The 18107-nt window shown below is 51.0% G+C and overlaps 1 non-coding gene across 2 annotated transcripts; it reads left to right on the forward strand.

Annotated features, from left to right (window-relative positions):
- Positions 1 to 204: 204 nt before the first annotated feature.
- On the forward strand, positions 205 to 8429 carry LOC111097161. 2 transcript variants are annotated; one of them, XR_005363768.1, is made up of 5 exons: positions 205 to 620; positions 974 to 1079; positions 1859 to 1991; positions 5574 to 7102; positions 7798 to 8429. It is a non-coding gene; the product is annotated as a translation initiation factor IF-2-like (transcript). The 2 variants fall into 2 exon arrangements; XR_005363769.1 differs by lacking the exon at positions 7798 to 8429 and having other exon boundaries at positions 254 to 620; positions 974 to 1070; positions 5574 to 5821.
- The last annotated feature ends 9678 nt before the right edge of the window (positions 8430 to 18107 follow it).

Here is an 18107-nt window from a genome sequence, read left to right on the forward strand (position 1 = left end):
GGTGGGCGGAGCCTCGGTGGGCGGGGCCAGGTGCGGGGAGACCCGCGGGGACCAGTTCGCGGCTCGGGGCGGGGCTTCGGTGGGCGGGGCCTCGGTGGGCGGGGCCAGGTGCGGAGACCAGTTTGCGGCTCGGGGCGGGGGCTCTTGTGGGCGGGGCCTCTTGTGGGCGGGGCCTCTTGTGGGCGGGGCCAGGCGCCCCCCGGGAGGCCCGCGGGGACCCCGGCGCGGCCGGGACCTGGGCGGGCGGCGGCGGCTCCCTAGCCTCGGTCACCTCGGCTGCAAATGGGACTATTACCCAGGGGCCCGCGGGAGTCCCCGGCCCCCAGGCCGAGCGGGGCCGCCCCGCAACCCCGCCGGGCTGGCCCGGTTTCCCGGCGGAGCGCCCGTGCTCTCCGCGGCCCAGACCCGCCGCCCCTGCCTCGGGGGACCTGCCGGGTTAGCGCCCGCTGGCGGGGGAGGTCGGGGCGCTGGAGGTGCAGTGCTGGCGACAGTGCCAGTGAGCGGAAGGCGCTCGGAGAGGTTCACAGCGACGCTCCCTTCCCCCAGCCGTCCCCTACCCGGCCCTCTCACGCCAGGACAGCGCCACGGGCAGACGCTGTGTCTGTGGCAACCAAATGGAGGTGAGTCAGCCCCGCCCCTACCTTCAGGAAAATGGAGGGACACAGGGACACAGACACGGAAGAGGCCTATTATGACTCAGGGTGAGACGTGCCATGACACAGGCAGGGGTAGGTAGGTCCAGCAGGGGAGCCTTCTGCACTGGGCCTTGAAGGATGAGTAGGAGTCGGCAGCCAGCCAAGGGGGAGCGTGCTGGCCGTGCAGGGAGGAGCAGATGCAAGCGCTCGAAGAACAATGACTTTGTTAAAATAGAGGGTCCAGGGTTTGGGGGCACAGGGAGACCAGGCTCCTCATTTTCACCTGTTCAGGGATCCCTCTCTTCTTCCTCTCACTCCTCCGGAGCCTTGTATTGTAGGGTGTGGCTGGTTTTCCTGAGGACCGGAGCTGGCCTGTGCTGGGAGCCGCCTGGGGAGCAGACCGGCCTGGCAGCCAAAGGCACCGCAGGCAGGGAGGTAACGATGGTGCGTCTCCCTCCAGTCTCCTGGAAGTGCATGGCCCAGGGGTGTGGTACACTTGGCAGGCCTCCCCTCGCCCAGGCCCAAAGGCAGTCCCGGCCTGAGCTGGAAAGGAAAGCAACCGTGCGTGGGCATCCCTCGGCAGCCAGCCACCTGCCCTGCTTAGGGGTAGGAATATGGGCCCGCACAGACGTTGGATTCCCAGTCCAACACGAAGACCCTCAGAGCCTAGTGGTGCCACCACCCCTCGCAGCACCCAACGGGGTCACCTGGCCCAGCTTGCACATCCTCAAAAACAGAGAACTCACTGCTCCCCAGGGCAACCCTGTTCTATTCTCAGCCAAAAGGACCTCCCACCAGCTGGCACTTTACAGATGAGTAAACCAAGGCTCGGAGCTCATGAGGGCCTCGCCTAAGAACACAAGAATAAGCAGCAACACAGGGACAAGCCCCTGATCTTTGACTTGAAAAGCCCAAAGTCAGTGTGTTAACCCCCATGTCACACTCAGTGAGATCTGGGTCCCAGCTCTGCCTTCTGGGGTACCATCACTCCCACCAGCCCCCTCCACCCCAGGACAGGGTCAGAAAATTTCCTTTGTACCTCTACCCCAAGACTCAACCTTCATTCATACATCTACCCCAAGACTCAACCACCCCAAGACTCAACCTTCTTTCCTACATCTACCCCAAGACTCAACCACCCCAAGACTCAACCTTCTTTCCTACATCTACCCCAAGACTCAACCACCCCAAGACTCAACCTTCTTTTCCTACATCTATCCCAGGACTCAACCTGCCCAGATGAATCTAGCCCAGTGACTCCCAATCCAGCACCCCGGCCAAGTAATTCCCACATCCCTGAGGCCAGCCGGAAACACAGAAACTGACTTCCAGATGATGGACTTGATCATAGCACAGGTGATATAGCCTCCCCACCATGCCCCTGGTTTTGGCAATGACAGAGAATACTTATTTGTCTGTAAGGTGGTGTCCTGGGTGGGATTCTGGACCAGAAAAGGGGCATTAGGTAAAAACTTAGAGAACCTGAATAAAATATAGACTTCAGTTATAATAATATCAACTGTGATTCCACTAATTGTAACAAACGCACCATACTACTATAAGATCTTAAACAATGTTGGGTGTGGAAGTTATTCTTGATACTATCTTCCCAATATTTCTAGAAATCATAACGTTCATTTTTAAGGGCCACCTGGGTGGCTCAGTCAGTTAAGCATCTACCTGCAGCTCAGATCATGTTCCCAGAGTCCTGGGATCAAGCCCTACATCTGGCTCCCTGCTCAGTGGGGAGCCTGCTCCTCCCTTTGCCCCTGTTACCTGTTCATGCTCTCTCTCTATCTCTGTCTGTCTCAAATAAATAAATAAAATCTTTTTTAAAAAGTTCCTTTTTGGGATGCCAGGTGGCTCAGCGGTTGGGCGCCGCCTTCGACTTAGGTCATGATTCCAGGATCTGGGATCAAGCCCTGCATCGGGATCCCTGCGTGGAGCCTGCTTCTCCCTCTGCCTGTGTCTCTGCCTCTCTCTTTCTGTGTCTCTATGAATAAATAAATAAAATCTTTTTTTAAAAAAAAAGGAACTTTTTTTTAAAGATTTAATTTATTTATTCATTCGTGAGAGACAGAGAGAGAGAGAGAGAGAGAGGCAGAGACACAGGCAGAGGGAGAAGCAGGCTCCAGGCAGGGAGCCCCACGTGGGACTTGATCTGGGATCTCCAGGATCATGCCCCAGGCCGAAGACGGTGCTAAACCCCTGAGCCACCCTGGCTGCCCAAAAGTTCCTTTTTGAAATGAAATTTCTTCTTCAAAAATCTTTATCATACATTGTATATATAACCAAACTTCTGTGACTCCTCCATAATCTTCCCTGTTCCCATTTCTCCTGGGAAGAGCAGCAGCCCGGGTGGGGAGTTCACTGACTTACACGAGGGACCCTGATTGCAGACCCAGGTGTCTTCCACTGCCTGTGAGGAGCGGGGGGTACCTACACCCACGAAGTCTTAACTATAGTACTCGCTGTTCCCCAGCACAAAGCCCTCTTTGCCACGCATGTTTGCGGAGAACAGGCCAGAATGCATTCCGTACAGCCCCTCCCGACCCTGCCTGAAGCCAGGGGAGGCTCACAGCCCGTGACTCACAGTCAGCCCACACAGGAGGGAGTCACTGAAGGGAAAAGAGGGCACCCACCCCAAGAAAGGGAAGAACTTCCCACCTAGGAAAAGGAGCTACTGGAAAGGCAGAAGTGGGTTGAGAAATGAGAATGACTCTTTCATTTCAAGAGCCACAAAAGGCTATTGCTATTTCACTTGCAAAGTACATAAATAAATAAACCAGAGATGGGCAGGTAAAAGTTACCTGTTTAAAAAAAAAAAAAAATCTGGGCAGCCCGGGTGGCTCAGCAGTTTAGCGCCGCCTTCAGCCCAGAGCATGATCCTAGAGACCAGGGATCGAGTCCCGCATCAGGCTCCCTGCATGGAGCCTGCTTCTCCCTCTGCCTGTGTCTCTGCCTCTCTCTCTCTCTGTCTCTCATGAATAAATAAATAAAATCTTAAAAAAAAATCTTCTCAGATCACCCGGGTGGCCCAGTCAGTTAAGCATCTACTGTCAGCTTAGGTCATGATTCTGGGGTCCTTGGATCGAGCCCCATGTTGGGCTCCCTGGTCAACAGGCAGCCTCCTTCTCCCTCCCCCTCCCACTCATGCTCTCCCTCTCTCTCACACACTCACTCTCTCTTTTAAATAAATAAATATCCTGGAAAAAAATTAGCTAGGGACGCCTGGGTGACTCAGTGGTTGAGCATCTACCTTTGGCTCAGCTGTGATCCCAGGGTCCTGGGATGGAGTCCCACACCAGGCTCCCTCTGCCTGTGTCTCTGCCTCTCTCTCTGTGTCCTCACGAATAAATAAAATAAAATCTTAAAAAAATATATTTTCTATAATAAAACATAGGCAAGAAGCCCTTTGATACCAGTCTTAGCAGTATTGGAGGGGGACCAGTCTCCAGCCAAGGGCAGCAAAAGGCAAAAGGTAAAATAAACTAATGGGATTGTATCAAACTAAGAAACTTCTGTCTGGTGAAGAAAATAATCAACAGGGCAGCCAGAGTGGCTCAGCGGTTTAGCGGTGCCTTCAGCTCAGGGGCTGATCCTGGGGACCCGGGATCGAGTCCCACGTAGGGTTCCCTTCGTGGAGCCTGCTTCTCCCTCTGCCTGTGTTGTCTCTGCCTCTCTCTCTCTCTGTCTCTCTCATGAATAAGTAAAATATTTTTAAAAAAAGAAAAAAATCAACAAAACAAAAAGGCAATCTACTTAGTGGAAGAAGATGGTTTGCAAGTAATACATCTGATAAGGGGTCAATGTACAAAATATATGAAGAACTTACACAACTTAATATTAAAACAAAATACCTGATTTAATAATGGGCAGAGGACCTGAACAGACATTTTTCCAAGGAAAACATGCCAATGGCCAACAGGACACGAAAAGATGCATTATCAGAGAAATACAAATGAAAACCACAATGAGAGATCACCTCACACCTGTCACCATGGCTAGTACAAAAAAACCAGAAGTAACAAGCGATGGTGAGGATATAGAGAAAGGGAAACCCTCCTCGCACACTGCTGATGGGAATACAGCTGGTGCAGCCCCTCTGCAAAACAGTACGGAGGTTCCTCAAAATGTTAAAAACAGAGCCACCCTATGATCCAGTAATCCCATTTCTGGAATTTATCTAAAGAAAAGAAAAAAATATATTTATTTATTTATTTACTTACTTATTTATTTATTTTAAGAAAGAGCATGCTTGAGGGATCGGTGGTGGGGCGGGGGGCGGGGTATGGCAAGAATCTCAAGCAGACTCCTTGCTCAGTGCGAGCCATACATGGGGTTTGATCTCACGACCCTGAGATCATGACCTGAGCTAAAACCAAGAGTTGGATGCTTAACAAACTGTGCCACCCAGGTGCCCAAGAAAATACCAATTTGAAGAGATATGCATCTCATGTTCATTGCAGCATTAATTACAATAGCCAAGATGTGGAAACAACCTCGGTGTCCATTGACTGATAATGGGTAAAGAAGAGGTTTACACACACACACACACACACACACACACACACAGACACTGTGGCATATTACTCAGTCATAAGAAAGAATGAGATCTTGCCATTTGCAACAACATGGACGGACCTAGGGGGTATTATGCTAAGTGAAGAGAAAGAGACATATGGCACAATTTTGCTTACATGTGGGATCTGAAAAACAAAACAAAACAGAAGCAGGCTCCCGGGTACAGGCAACAAACCGTCAGTTACCAGAGGGGAGGGGCTCTTGTTCTCTGCAGCCTTAGTGTCTTCACAGAAGTCATCTGTCACCGAAATTATAATTATAATTTAATTATATGTAAGGATGAGTATCCCTATCTGAAATAAATCTTTATAGCATGTACTTACATACTTGATCATTGTCTGTTTCTTTCTTTAGAGCCTCTTGTTCTCGTGGGTTCGCCCCTGATGTCTCTAATGCCCGGGACAGAGATGCCCTCAATAGCTACTAATTTACTGAATGAAAGAATGGATGAATCCCATCAAACAAGGAATAAAGGGATTCTCCAGATCAGAAGACAGACATGAGCCTTCAGCCTGAAAAGGCTTAAGGGGCCAACAAGACTGAAGCTTGGTTCCACCACTTTGGGTGCGGGGCCATCTCCTTAAAGCACCACATACACCCGCCTTGTTTTGTTTTGTTTTTTAAGATTATTTATTTATTTATTCATGAGAGACACAGAGAGAGAGAGGGGCAGAGACACAGGCAGAGGGAGAAGCAGGCTCGGTGCAGGGAGCCCGATGTGGGACTCGATCCCGGGTCTCCAGGATCACTCCTTGGGCTGAACGCAGAGACGCCGCTGAGCCCTGGGCGTCCCTACACCCGCCTTGTGATCCAGGAATTTCACGCCTTGTGATCCAGGAATTTCACGGCGGGGCGCTCGGCTCAAAGAGATGAAACTAGACATCCACCAAAGACGTGTGTAAGGATGTTCATAACCGCCTTATTGGTCGAAGCCCCTTCCTGGAGACCAGGCCAGCCGCCCCGCACAGCAGGATGGACGGACAGACACCCGCGGCAGCGAGCGCCCTGGGCTGCTGTGCAGCAGTGGAGCAGGAAATGCTCCACGGACCCCAACCCGGGGTACTATTCAGGCCTTTCGACTTGCTATTCCTTTTTCTTTTTTTTTTTAAGTTATCACTACCCACGGTGTGGGGCTCAAACTCACGACCCCAAGATCAAGAGTCGCACGCTCCACCGACAGAGCCAGCCAGCACCCCAATCTCTGTATTTCTGACGCTTTGTCACCCCCGAGCCTGAAGAGACCGCCCGTCGCAGGGCTAACCAGTCCCTAGCGACAGTAAGTGCGGAGCCCGGGAGCCTTCCTGCGCACCCGCCAACCCACAGCCAACCCACAGCCGCGGCTCACAGGGGGGCCAGGGTCCCCCTCAGCCAGGGAGCCGAGGACTGGGGACAGGCAGCTGAAAGAGATGATCCGTGGCCGGTCCTAACCTGTCTACCCTGCCCAGGCTTTCCCCGCCTCCCCTCCTCACCGCCCCCCCAACCTTCCGCCTGGCCAGTGGGGTGACAGGTGACAGCAGGCGTGTCCCCCCTGCTCCTGGGAACTGTACGGAGCAAAGCATCTCGCCCGTGGCAGCCGCCTCCCGAGCTGCGGCCTCACCCACCCGAACAGTATCACACCAACATCGTAAGCAAGGAGCCCAGGGAGCAGGAGGCCGCCTGCCCGGGCCCACCTACTGCCCGCACCAGCCGCGAGCGGCCCGGGCCACCTGCTGGGGCCGCTGCCCCCACCGCCACCCCATGGTCACAGATCCCACCCTAGAATTCGGAGGCCGGGTCCTCCCTAGGTTCTGACCAGAGCCCTTACGTGCCAAGATTCCAGGACGACGCTCCGGGCACCCCTTTTCTTCAGGTCCTAGTTTAGGAGGGGATCCTCCGAGGGACAGGTATCCCTTGCCTCCCCCCAGGGCCGGGGCGGCACCTGAGCCCGCAGCGCTGACAGGGGGTGGGCAAACTGAGGTGCGGAGCTCCCTACCTATCAGCCTGTCCAGGGGAGCAGGTGGGGAGCACTCCTTAGAGGTACCCATGAATTTGGAACCACACACTGAGAGTGAAGGGCACCCCCCTTGGGCACCTTGGCATCCGCACAGGTCCTGCGGCAAAGGCCAAAGGCCGTAGCTGTGCTGTCTGCTAAAGCCCCACTCCTCCTCTGATCTAGTGGGGTAGGAGGGATCACATCCACAGAGAACTTGGAGGGAGGGAGGAGGGAGACGGTAAAAGGGAGAGAGAGGGGAGGAGGGGGAGGGGAAGGACAGGAAGAAGGAGGGGGAGGAGGGGAAGGAGGGAGAGGATGAACGGGAGAGAGAGGGAGGAGGGGGAGGGGAAGGACAGGAAGAAGGAGGGGAGGAGGGGAAGGAGGGAGAAGATGAAGGGGAGAGAGAGAAGGAGGAGGGGGAGGGGAAGGAGAGGGTGAAAGGGAGGGAGAGGGGAGGAGCTGGCCATGGGCACCCAGCCCCCACCCAATACCCAATATTGCTAAAATTAACTCCACCAAACCAACGCCTGTAGAGTTTGGCTAATACGTTCAGTGGCCCCTCAGCCTGTCCACCTTCACCCCTGAAGGGACACACACCTTTTCCAGGCTACGTGTGGCCTCAACAGCCTTGCCTCCGCCCGCCAGCCTTGCAGACAAGACCCGACCCTCCTCCAGGAGCACAGCTGGGACGTCACGTGGATGGCGGCTCCCTCTGGCGAGAGTCACCCGACACACTTTGCCCCAGGGCTTACGAATCCAGCACCTGGCGGCGGGCTCCGCACGGACAAATTCTGCCGAAATCCAACTCAGGCTGCTCCTTCCAGTCGGCCCAGCCTCCCCAGCCTCCAGCCTCGGAGGCCCCCCTCTAATGAAAGGCTCTAAGATCCGAGCCAATGAAGTCAGCAGGCCCTCCCTGCAGGGCCTCACTCCTTCACCCTGGAGGCCGGCAACCTCCTCTCCTGCCCCCACCCCCACCCCACCCCCACCCCTGGGCTCTCCAACCATCCAGGATGGCCATGAGCTGCCCAAGGGGCAAGAAACTGCCTCTTTTGGCCTCTGATGCAAGAAACTGCCTCTCTTTGGCCTCATGCTAAACACCATTAAAACCAAAATTGCTGGGCAGCCCGGTTGGCTCAGCGGTTTAACGCCGCCTTCAGCCCAGGGCCGGATTCTGGAGACTCGGGATCGAGTCCCACGTAGGGCTCCCTGCATGGAGGTGTTTCTCCCTCTCTCTCTCTCTCTCTCTCTCTCTCTCTCTCTGTCTCTCATGAATAAATAAATAAAATCTTTCAAAAAAACATTGCTGGCTACATATTGGGCTTTCCTGCAGATAGAGGTACTCACGGGACTCTGAGCCTGAGGCCCTCCAAATGCAGCTGCCCCTTTGCTTGGGTCATGGAAATTGTATCCCACAAGCTCAGCACAGCTGACGAGGCCCCCCTACAACAGGAAGGAGCCAAGCCTGGGCCCTCCGGCATAAACCACCTGGCTTCCCCTGTCCCCAGTCCCTGGCCAGAAGCCCTGTGCTCCTGCCAGCGGGGAGGGAGGTCCCCCTCTCCCAGGCCCCCTGGCTAACCAGGAGCCCCCCACCAACTGAATGAACATCAGCTCTCAGTGAGAGCTTGTTGACTGTGTGACTTGGACAGGCAACAATCATAGCCATGACAGCACTCGTTGGAACATTGCTGCTCTTCACCTCTTAGGATGTCCTGGCAAAGGTCAGGACTCAATGGTCAACACAGTCATCGTGGCACTGGCCCCCTGGGCAACAACTGGCCCCATCTGTACGTGGGCCATTGACTGAGGGTAAAGGATTCGAATCTCTTGTCCAAGAGATAGCCCAAAACTGTCTCCCCATATCCTAAGGCCACAAAGCAAGGCCTGGCCAGCCCACTCCTACCCCTCTGGAGCTACAGACAGGACTGGTAGTAACCAGGGACACATTTCACTTCTCAAGATACACAGTACTGGGCTCCTAGAAAAGGGACTCACTCGAACTCTTATGTCCCTGATGGGCGTCAGAGAGATTTAGCTCAGAGACATAATGGTTTCCTCAAAAATCTTTTCAAATTCTGCTCCAGCAAGTGAACCCCAAACAGTCTTGCCTCAGGCCTTAATATCTCTTCATTCAAATCCTTGGCTAGGGATCCCTGGGTGGCGCAGCGGTTTGGCACCTGCCTTTGACCCAGGGCGCGATCCTGGAGACCCGGGATCGAATCCCACGTCGGGCTCCCGGTGCATGGAGCCTGCTTCTCCCTCTGCCTGTGTCTCTGCCTCTCTCTCTCTCTCTCTCTGTGTGACTATCATAAATAAATAAAAAAGAAATAAAAGTTTAAAAAAAAAAACCAAATCCTTGGCTAACTCAAAACTCAATGTCAAGTTTAAAAATGTCCTACACTCCCTTTCCTACACTTAAAGGGGGATTTGTCTCCCCTCCATGGTCATAAAGACTTATTATATACTATATGTAGGCCTCTGATAATGTCTCCCCCATCTTTATAAATTTCCAATCTTGCCCCCCTCCCAAAGGACTGGAGGCCAGAGGGAGGGCACCTATTCTCCTAGGACCTGTTAATCAGAGATCGTCCCCTGGGCCAGGCAGCTGCTCATCTGCTAGAGGGTCCATCCAAAGCTAAACTTACACACACACACACACACACACACACACACACACACGAAATACACACAAAACCTGTCAAGTGCAACCACACACCATTCTGTCGACTACCGATCTCAGTACCTGTCTGTCTGGAAGATTTCGTTGCTTCCTAAGCGAAGGCCCCAACGCTCCAAGTGAGCCATTGTTTCAACCAGGCATCGAGTTTGCCTAATACAAGCCCTACAACCCAAAGACTTCGCCACTTTGCCATCTCCAACCAAACCAACAACTGTAGCAAAGGACTCGGAGTCATCGGCCAGATCAGAGGCCCTGCCTATAGGCTCACGCTGGAGCCCCAGCTCAGCCTTGTCACAACACCACGGAGCCACAAGAATGGCACCCACATCTCCCTGAGTGGGGATCTGTTTGGAAAGCACACCCGGGCCCCCATTTCAGATGACATCTCCATGGCCCGGGAGCTGGCTGCTGGAGACCCCTGGGACAAGTTCACTCCAACACACACCTCTGCCCCAGCAACTCCCACAGACTGCCTCTGCTAAGGCACGAAGTGGACACAGACCCTGACTGCTTTTCTTCCTTTGGGATTAGGGGTCCTACTATGTTTCCGAGTTTGCTGTCTGCTTAGCCAGGATCCTGGTTGACTCCTTGCTCTCTGTGGAAACATACACACCTACACGTATGTGTCAACACTCCACGCCCAAAGGGAGATCTAACCAAGGTCACTACTATCTGGGCCACTCAACAATTAATGGAGGTATTGCTTTCCCCCAGGGGCACCTGCCTCATACCAGTGAACCCTGTGACCCCCTTGGGGAGAGGACTGCCCACTCCCAGTGCCTTTCCCTACTAACCCCGCCAGCTTTCCACGAAGCCTTGAGGTTCCCACCATGACTACAACTGCGCTTCCCCTGGTTACGCACAACACCACGACTCTTCACACAGACTTTACTAAACCAACAGTTCATATTCCCAATAGTGTAACCTAGACCTGCCAGCTTGACCCCCCAACACACACCAAGGTAGTATTATTGAAAGAAAACAAAACAAACAAACAACTATATATATGCACACTTTTAACAATCTACAACCCCACCAAGATATTGTTAGAAACCCTGGGAATTTCAGATCAACTCCTTGGTCGGGGCCATATAAATGAGAAACTTAGGTTTGGCCAGCCCAGAAGGGCCCCTAATATTTCTACTTGTGTCACTCTTTTCTATTCTTATATAATTTTTTTCTGTGCTTTTCAGGAAAACTTACACCCTACTCTCCACAAATCCCCTTATCATCGCCGCAGAGATTCCTTAACATGATGTCAAAGCATCAGAGTGCCAACTGTATTCATCATGCCTTTTTCTTCTCTGTAATTCTCATGTTGTGCTATCTTGTTGACCATGAAGAGATTGCTGTTCCCACGGCCAGTTCCTAGAAATAATGATGAGCTTGGAAGTTTGCCTTCACACGCAGGTTTATCAATCCAGAGCCCATGCACCACAGTAGGAAGGAATAACAAAGTTGGAGGACAGACTAGATTTCTAGACTTAACTATAAGACAATGTGTCCCTGGTGAAAGAACAGACACATAGATCATTGGAACAGAGTAGAAAGCCAGAAATAGACTCACACTCATGAAGCCAACTGATCTTTGACAACAGAGCAATTCAGTGGAGAAAGGAGAGTCTCCTCAGAAAGTGGTGCTGGAACCATTGAACGTCCATATGCACAAGAAAAAAATGAACCCAGACCAGACCTCACACTTAAAACTTTTTTTTTAAAGATTTTGTTTATTTATTCATAGACACATACACACACACACACACACACACACACACAGAGGCAGAGACACAGGCAGAGACAGAAGCAGGCTCCATGCAGGAAGCCTGATGTGGGACTCGATCCCTGGTCTCCAGGATCACACCCCAGGCTGCAGGCAGCACTAAACCGCTGTGCCACCGGGGCTGCCCTTACACTTAAAACTTAATCAAAATTGGGGCACCTGGCTGGCTCAGGTGGACCGAGCGACTCTTGATCTCAGGGTTGTAGGTTCCAGCCTCACATTGGTTGTAGAGATTACTTAAAAATAAGATCTTAAAATTTTAAAAATATTTTATTTATTTATTCATGAGAAACACAGAGGAGAAGAGAGAGAGAGAGAGGCAGAGACACAGGCAGAGGGAGAAGCAGGCTCCATGTGGGGAGCCCGATGCGGGACTCGATCCCAGGTCTCCAGGATCATGCCCTGAGCTGAAGGCAGCGCTAAACCTCTGAGCCACCCGGAGCTGCCCTAGATCTTAAAAAATTTTTACTCAAAATGGATCTCAGACATAAATATAAAATGCAAAATGACAAAACTTCCTAAGGAACACATAGAAAAACCTACATAACGTTGGGTTTGGTGTTGAGAATTTAAATATAACACCAATGGTACAACCCATGAAAGAGAAAAAATATATATAGTTTCAATTTTATTAAATGTATAACTTTTGGGATCCCTGGGTGTCTCAGCGGTTTAGTGCCTGCCTTTGGCCCAGGGTGTGATCCTGGAGTCCCGGGATCGAGTCCCACATCAGGCTCCCTGCATGGAGCCTGCTTCTCCCTCCTGTGTCTCTGCCTCTCTCTCAATCTGTCTATCATAAATAAATAAATAAATCTTTAAAAAAATAAATACATATATAATTTTGGTTCTGTGAAAGATAATGTCATAAGAACATGAAGATAAGCCACAGACTGGGAGAAGATATTCACAAAACACAAGTCTGATGAAGGACTTGAATCCAAAATATATAAACAAATTTTATAAGTAGAAAACAAATAACTCAATCAACAAATGCGCAAAAGACCTGAACAGACACCTCCCCTCAGGACATACAGGTGATGATGGGCACATGAAAAGATGCTCAGGATCATTTGTCATTAGGGAAATGCAAATTAGAGCAATAGTGATATATTACAACACACTTACGAGAATGGATAAAATTCACAACACTGACAACACCAAGTTCTGCAGAGGATGTGATGCTACAGGGACTCCCATTCATCGTCGATGGGGATGCAGAATGGCGCAGCCCCTTTGGAAGACAGTGTGACAGATTCTTTTTTTTTTTAATTAAAAAATTTATTTATTTATTTGAGAGGGTAGGGGCAGAGGAAGAGGGAGATAGTGTCCCAAGCCAACTCTACAATAAGTGCAGAACCTGACATAGGGCTCGATGTCATGACCCTGAGATTATGACCTGAGCTGAAACCAAGAGTCGGATGCTTAACCAACCACACCACCCAGGTGCCCCAAGTGTGGTGACTTCTTACAAAATTAAACATGATCTTACATGCAATCCAGCAGTTGCGCTCCGTGTTTACCTAACCGATGTGAAAACCTGCATGTGAAAGTTTACAGCAGCTTTATTTCCAGTTACCTAAAACCTGAAGCAACTGAGGTGCTCTTCGATAGGAGAATGGATAAACAAACTCTGGTCCATCCAGACAAGGAAATATCAATCAGAGATAAAAGGAAATGAGGGAGGGGCACCTGATTGGCTTGGTGGGAGGAGCATGCAACTCTTGATCTCTGGGTCATGGGTTGGAACCCCATGTTGGGTGTAGAGATTACTAAAAAATAAACTTTAAAAAAAAGGAAATGAGCTAACAAGTAACTAAGCGACATGAAGGAATCCTTAAAGCAAACTGCTAAGGGCAAGAAGCCAGTCTGGAAACACTATAGACTATGATTCCCATTATATAACATTCTGAAAAAGGTAAAACTACAGAGACAATAAATAGGACAGAGGTCGCCAGGGCTGCTGGGGGTGATGAGGGTTGAACAGGAGCAGCACAAGGGAATTTTTAGGGAGGTAAAATCACAGTGTAGGATCCTGAGACAGTGCTAGAAGACGTTTGTCAAAACTCATAGAACTTGATATCACAGAGCAAACCGTGACGTACACACCATTTTATAAAACCATTTGCGAGTCAGGAATCCCAGGAAAGGGGGTGTCTGGGTGGCTCAGTTTGTTAAGCGTCTGCCTTCAGCTCAGGTCATGATCCCAGGGTCCTGGGATCAAGCCCCACATGGAGCTCTCTGCTTAGCGGGGAGGCTTCTTCGCCCTCTCCCTCTGCCTGCCACCCTGCCTACTTGTTCCTTCTCTCTCTCTCTCTCTCTCTCTCTCTTCAAATAAATAAATAAATATAAATTTTAAAAATAATAACAAAATAAATGTATGTTTAGTTTAACTTAGATACAGATGGTTACTTGTAGAAATAATTACAGATGTGAATACACAGAGGTTAGAATATATCCATATATTTCCTTGCTTTGTCAGCTGACAGCACCCAGAAGCAAGGACATCCCAGTAGCTTTCATCACATGTGATCTCGACTTTTTTTTTTTTTTAATTATTTGAGAGAGAGAGAGAGCACAAGCAGAGGAGGGGCAGAGAAAGAGGGAGAAGCAGCCTCCCCGCTGAGCAGGGAGCCTGATGCAGGGCTCTGGGATCAGCACCTGAGCCGATGGCAGACACTTAACTGACTGAGTCACCCAGGTGCCCTGTGATCTTGATTTTTAACACCCTTCTCCAGCAAAAGGAACCAGGGCTCCTTGGAGAAATGGCAGATTCTAGGACCAAAGGAAGATATACGAGATGAGCCTGGAGCATCTGCAGTGCCAGAAATTAAGTGCTCAGAACACACACGCGCGCGTGCACACACACCTTGAAGGTGGGGTATCTACATAAATTATTCAGAATTCCAGGGATCCCTGGGTGGTTCAGCGGTGTGGCGCCTGTCTTTGGCCCAGGGCCTGATCCTGCAGTCCCGGGATCAGGTCCCAAGTCAGGCTCCCTGCATAGAGCCTGCCTGTGTCTCTGCCTCTCTCTATGTCTATCGTGAATAAATAAAATCTTTTTAAAAAATTATTCAGAATTCTTCTGCATGGAAGATCTCTCTTCTCCATTTAGTTACTCAGTTATTTATTGGTATCAGTATGGATCATGAGATGTATTTAATACCTTGGGTTACAATTTTTTTTATTTATTTTTATTTTGTTTTTTTAATTTATGATAGTCACACAGAGAGAGAGAGAGGCAGAGACACAGGCAGAGGGAGAGCAGGCTCCACGCACCGGGAGCCCGACGTGGGATTTGATCCCGGGTCTCCAGGATCGCGCCCTGGGCCAAAGGCAGGCGCTAAACTGCTGTGCCACCCAGGGATTCCCGGGTTATAATTTTTTAAAGATTTTATTATTTATTCATGAGAGACATACAGAGAGACAGAGACACAAGCAGAGGGAGAAGCAGGTTCCCTGTGGGGATCTCGATGTGGGACTCAATCCCAGGACCCCGGGATCATGACCTCAGCCAAAGGCAGACACTCAACCGCTGAGCCACCCGGGCGTCCCACTTTGGTCTACAATCCAATGCTGCTTTATTATTTGTTGCTCATACTGTGCTAGCTTTGGCCATTAGGAGCTCTTTCAGATGGCTCCTGTGTCCTTTTGACGTAGCACTTCAAGGAGGTGGGGTACATACAACTCCCCACTCCTCAAGTGTGGGCTGCCCAGTGACTTCCAAAGTGTGGAACCTGGGAAAAGAGTCACTTTACAATGGAGAAATCTGACCAACATACCCCGGCCAGGTGACCAAAGTCAACAGGAACAGTGATGTGTCAGGTGGATGGGATACACCCTTGAGATGATGAAATCATGTGATGAGTAGGGCACTTCACCTCTGTGGTCTTCCTCCCCCAAACCCATGACTCCAATCCAGCCCCGAGAAAGACACCAAACAAATCCCAATTCAGGCATACGAGACCAAATACCTGGCCAGTACTATGTGAAACTATCAAGGTCATCAAAAGCAAGGAGTGGCTGAGAACGTGTCACAGCCAAAAGATGCCTAAGGAGATATGATGAATGAATGCAATGTGGTGTCCTAGACAAGGTCTTGGGACAGAAAAAGGATGTTAAAAAAAAAAAAAAAAACAACTGAGGAAATCTAAATGAAGTATGGATTCTAGTTAGTAACGATACATAAAGACTTGTTCATTAGTTGTAACAAACCTACCATACCATATCATTAGCATGAGATGTTAATTAAAAGGGAGGGGAGGGGCTCCTGGATGGCTCAGTGGGTAGAGCCTACAGCTCTTAAATTCCAAATCATGAGTTCAAGCCCTATGTTGGACGTAGAGATGACTTAAAAAATTTTAAAAATAAATAAAATAGGAAGCAAGAATGGAGTATACAAGAATTTTCTGTACCATCTTCCTAGTAACTGTGTAAATCTAAAACTGTTCTAAAATTTAAATGTTTATTTTTTTAAAAAGTAGATAAAAGCATACCACTACATGCCTCCATTTATTTTTATTTTTAAAGATTTCTTACCTATTTATTCACAGGAGACACACAGAGAGAAGCAGAGACATAGGCAGAGGGAGAAGAAGCTCCCTTGCAGGGCCCCCGATGCGGAACTCGATCCCAGGACCCCGAGATCATGAGCAGAGCCAAAGGCAGATGCTCAACCACTGAGCCACCCAGGTGTCCCCTACATGTCTCCATTTATAAGGAGTTCAAGAATAGTTAAACTGGTCAGTGGTACTAGAGGTCAGAACTGTGATTTCACTAAAAAAAAAACAAAAAACAAAAAAAACTGATTTCTTCTGGAGATAAAAGAGAGCAGGGGAGCAGAGAGAGGCTGGCAGTGAGCGGTGTATACCTGGACCTGGCAGCGATTACCCCAGTGTAGAGGAAGGTAAAAACTCCATTGAGCTGTACTGTTAAGATGTGTGTATTTTATATGTTACACTTTAATTCAAAAGTGAAGACAAAAGTAAAACAATAACCAAAAAGTTGGACATCACCACCTAGAAACACTGTACAGAAATTTCTGAGCACCCAGGGAACAGAAAAATCCCCAAAAGTCCTCAAGAAGAAACAGGAAAGACATCACCTGGCCATAGACCTCACCAGCAAGGCTGTGGCCAGGAAGGCGGTGGAGCAGGGGGGCCCGGCACCCCCCTGAGCCTCTCCCTCTGCAGACCCCCGGCCTGCCCCCCTGCATGCGGGCACACACACAGCTGAGTGCACACCCACACCCCTCCCCGTGTCCCCAAATCTCTTATCCCGCCCTCCTGCCTCATCTCTGTCTCCAATCTCTCATGCCCAGGCCAAGTGCCGCCTCCTCCCAGAAGTTTCCTGATCTGCCAGGCAGAGCAGGAGGCTTATCTTGGCCTCGTGTCCCTAGGCACTGGGCGCCGCCTCTGCGCCTGGCACTGGGCCCACAGTCCTGGGCAGTGGTCCGCGGGGAGCAGCGGCTGCGGAGGCCGGGAACGCACGGGGGGCCTGTAGGAAGTCACCAGCTGCCCAGAGAGCTGCCCCGATCACCCGAGGTCCCCTCCATCGGGCTCTGGGAGCCGGCCGAGAGCCAGGCCCCGAGATTTAATTCATGGCACCTCTTTGACTAAGTCATTTTTCAGACATGTGGCTTTAGGACAAAATAAAAACCGGTTAGAGAAGTTGGCCCTGTTTTGGGGAGGGGAGGGGGATTTCAGCTGCTCACCACAAACAAACAAACTTAATGGGTGTGGACGTTGCATGCGGCGTCAGCCCCTCTGGCAGGAGCCAGCTCCAGGCCCCAAGGAGTCGGGCCCTTGTAGATCCCTGCCCAGGCCACCCGGGGTCAGCAGTGACAGTTCTTGCCCTTCTCTAATCGGGGAACGCTCACTCTCCCATCGCACAGTGGAGGAACCGGGCTCAGCTAGAAGCCGAGGCACAGCTCCGGCCCGGGCCTGTCTGGCTTGTGTGCACTCCTCCAGGATACTGATTTCCACAGAGCTGAGGCTTCCAAATCAAAGTTCTAGAACGTTCTTGGTCTCCAGGGCTGGGACTCCAGTCCAGGCCCAGGTGTGACAGCGTGGCAGGCAGTTAGGCACTGGGGCAGCCCCCCTGGGGTTGGCACACTGCACACTCATTGCCCTCCTGCCTCCTCCCTGCCACCTGCCTGTGTCTCGTCGGGATTCACCCTCCCCAGGGTCAGCTCCTGGAACCCACAGTCTGCAGAGACCCACTCGGGAGCTCAGATCGTGGGTGGGGTGTGCTGGCGCCACCCAAACACTTTCCAAGCCAGGGCCTGGAGCTGGTCCCTGGACAGAGGAGGCTGATGGTTCAAAGGCTGGCGGGGAGGCAGGACCATGGTCACCTCCCGCCACCCAAGGTGCATACAGTGGAAGTCTGTCAATCGCTGGGCCCCACTGATGGACTCTATCCGGCTTAGGGTCACCCTCCCTGTTGCCCTCATGCCCGTGGCAT

The sequence above is a fragment of the Canis lupus genome, chromosome 8 (assembly GCF_011100685.1).
Source record: "Canis lupus familiaris isolate Mischka breed German Shepherd chromosome 8, alternate assembly UU_Cfam_GSD_1.0, whole genome shotgun sequence".
NCBI lineage: Eukaryota > Metazoa > Chordata > Mammalia > Carnivora > Canidae > Canis > Canis lupus.